The sequence below is a fragment of the Oncorhynchus gorbuscha genome, linkage group LG12 (assembly GCF_021184085.1).
Source record: "Oncorhynchus gorbuscha isolate QuinsamMale2020 ecotype Even-year linkage group LG12, OgorEven_v1.0, whole genome shotgun sequence".
NCBI classification, from domain to species: domain Eukaryota; kingdom Metazoa; phylum Chordata; class Actinopteri; order Salmoniformes; family Salmonidae; genus Oncorhynchus; species Oncorhynchus gorbuscha.
The window spans coordinates 9,864,109-9,867,046 of NC_060184.1; the positions used below are offsets into that span (position 1 = coordinate 9,864,109).

Genomic DNA, 2,938 nt, shown 5'->3' on the forward strand with positions numbered 1-2,938 from the left:
TAATCTGGGTTTGGCGGATACCAGGAGAATGCTACCTTCCCCAATGCATAATGCCAACTGTAAAGTTTGGTGGAGGAGGAACTCTGGGGCTGTGGTTCGGGCCCCTTAGTTCCAGTGAAGGGAAATCGTAACACTACAGCATACAATGACATTCTAGAATACTCTGTGCTTCTACCTTTGTGGCAACAGTTTGGGGAAAGCCCTTTCCTGTTTTAGTATGGCAATATACTGTATATGTTGGCAGGTGCAGTGGAATGTGTTGTTTTACAGGGTCAACCATAGTAGTACAGCGCCCCTGGAGTTAATTAGGGTTAAGTGTCTTGTCCTACCGGCCTCTAACCCAGTCATATATCATATTTTACTCCACTTCTCCTCAGGCAAGGAACGGAGCGCTGCTTATCTGAAAGACGCTAAGACAGATCGCTATAAAAACTTTTCAGAAATGGACAAAATCGTAAGATCAAATTTGGACAAAGGGCATTCTTGATTTATGATAGCCAATTACAGAATTTACTTTTCACAAATTAATTGTTGAGAGTTATCTCCCTCCCCCCACTCCCATTTTACTGATTCCACACGTCAAAATCCCCGTTTTCTGTCTCACTAACCAACCAACCAACCCGGGGTCGCTGACCGAGTGGCTGAAGGATTGGCGGCTGACTGGGGCTACAGATATGGGACTGATAGCAGCACCAGAACTCTGTGAGCGACCGAGTGTTTAACTGTGTTTTGTATTTTTTACTTATTCAACGTTATAGGTTAATGGTATTTCTACTCCTTTTGCCTTGTCAGACACACACACACACACACACACACACACACACACACACACACACACACACACACACACACACACACACACACACACACACACACACACACACACACACACACACACACACACACACACACACACACACACACACACACACACACACACACACACACACACACACACACGGCTTTACCCTCAGAAAGGTTTCTGTGATTGGATAGGTGCTAGTTGCCATGGACAACAGAGATGTTTTTCATTGCATTGGTTACTTTATTCTTCTCCATCCTTCTTCCTGCCTCCTCAGAAAGAAACACAGTTTCTCAAAGCTACTACATCCAAATGTTCATACAATTAGAGGTTCACTGTTTCTCTCTGTCGCTACGTGTTCAATAAATCTTGAACCGTGTTATTTCCTCAGTGTGTCATTTCTACTGTGGAAAGAAAGGTGTACAGGCAGGCAAGGAGACTCTGAAGCTTGGGAACCAATCCAAACGGAGCAACATTTACACAATGGTTACCTAGTTTTTGTACAACAAAGTAAATGTTTTGAACTGAAAATCCACAAAACTATCACTACTGTAGCTAGGCAATTATGCTCTTAACTAATCCAAACTCTAGAGCACTAAAGAGTGTCAAGGGACACCATGTTTGTGTGTGCATAGTTTCTCAAATTAAGGCACAATGGCACTTGATAAACAACTATAAATGGGCTCAAGACTGGCCCTTGAGGGACGCATTTTTTAAATTCCTCATCTCACCAAGCAAATCATATTCAGACCAAGCTAGAACAGTTCTAATTCAATGAATTTAATTTCTAGTTTCATCCTTATCACCACCACAATACACATTCTAGCATCAATCTTATTTTGGTAATCAGTTAATATCTGGGTTATTACCGTCTTCGGCATTAATATCATGGCTTGTGCATTACTTGTACATTCCATCACCCATTAAACTGAAACCCTACACATCAATGTCTCCACTCTGCCACATGACAAATTGTGCAACGGTTTTGGTGTTAAGCGAAGTGAAAAGGGCAACGTGTCATCATGACAAATCACATTAAAATAAATATTTATTTTTTTTTACGTTCGAAAGAGCATACGAGGTGTCACCGTGGCGGATGACTTATCTTTTAGTGACAGGCAAAATGACTTTCCATATAAAAATCCAAAACACCAAGTCCAATCATCGTCAGTCATCGTCTTCATCACATCAGTCTCTCCTCAGTAGTGGCTGGCCATTTCAATAGGTGAAACTGTATGATGGATACAATGGTAACAGAAGAGCAACGTGGAGCTAGTTTTCAGGTTCCATTAAGGTTCAAGTGAGTTAGTCTCTCAGATACAGAGTGTCCTCTCAACCCAGATGGTGTTGTAGGGTAGTGTCCTCTCTACCCAGTTGGTGTTGTAGGGTAGTGTCCTCTCTACCCAGTTGGTGTTGTAGGGTAGTGTCCTCTCTACCCAGATGGTGTTGTAGGGTAGTGTCCTCTCTACCCAGATGGTGTTGTAGGGTAGTGTCCTCTCTACCCAGTTGGTGTTGTAGGGTAGCTGGTAGTGTTCTGGTGTCCTCTCTACCCAGTTGGTGTTGTAGGGTAGCTGGGTCGTGTCCTGGTGTCCTCTCTACCCAGTTGGAGTTGTAGGGTAGCTGGGTCGTGTCCTGGTGTCCTCTCTACCCAGTTGGTGTTGTAGGGTAGCTGGGTAGTGTCCTGGTGTCCTCTCTACCCAGTTGGTGTTGTAGGGTAGCTGGGTCGTGTCCTGGTGTCCTCTCTACCCAGACGGTGTTGTAGGGTAGTGTCCTCTCTACCCAGATGGTGTTGTAGGGTAGCTGGGTAGTGTCCTGGTGTCCTCTCTACCCAGTTGGTGTTGTAGGGTAGCTGGGTCGTGTCCTGGTGTCCTCTCTACCCAGATGGTGTTGTAGGGTAGCTGGGTAGTGTCCTGGTGTCCTCTCTACCCAGTTGGTGTTGTAGGGTAGCTGGGTCGTGTCCTGGTGTCCTCTCTACCCAGTTGGTGTTGTAGGGTAGCTGGGTAGTGTCCTGGTGTCCTCTCTACCCAGATGGTGTTGTAGGGTAGTGTCCTGGTGTCCTCTCTACCCAGATGGCGTTGTAGGGTAGTGTCCTGGTGTCCTCTCTACCCAGATAGTTTTGTCTATCCATTAAAGTTC

At 45.1% G+C, this 2,938-nt stretch overlaps 1 protein-coding gene across 1 annotated transcript in view; it reads right to left on the minus strand.

The window, feature by feature from the left end:
* Window positions 1–1,024: 1,024 nt before the first annotated feature.
* Window positions 1,025–2,938, minus strand: part of ryr3 (ryanodine receptor 3) — a 248,048-nt gene continuing 246,134 nt past the window's right edge. Inside the window, 1 exon segment of the mRNA XM_046293110.1 lies at window positions 1,025–2,938. This exon segment is cut by the window's right edge and continues 271 nt beyond it. The gene's annotated coding sequence lies outside the window, so the exon portion shown is untranslated.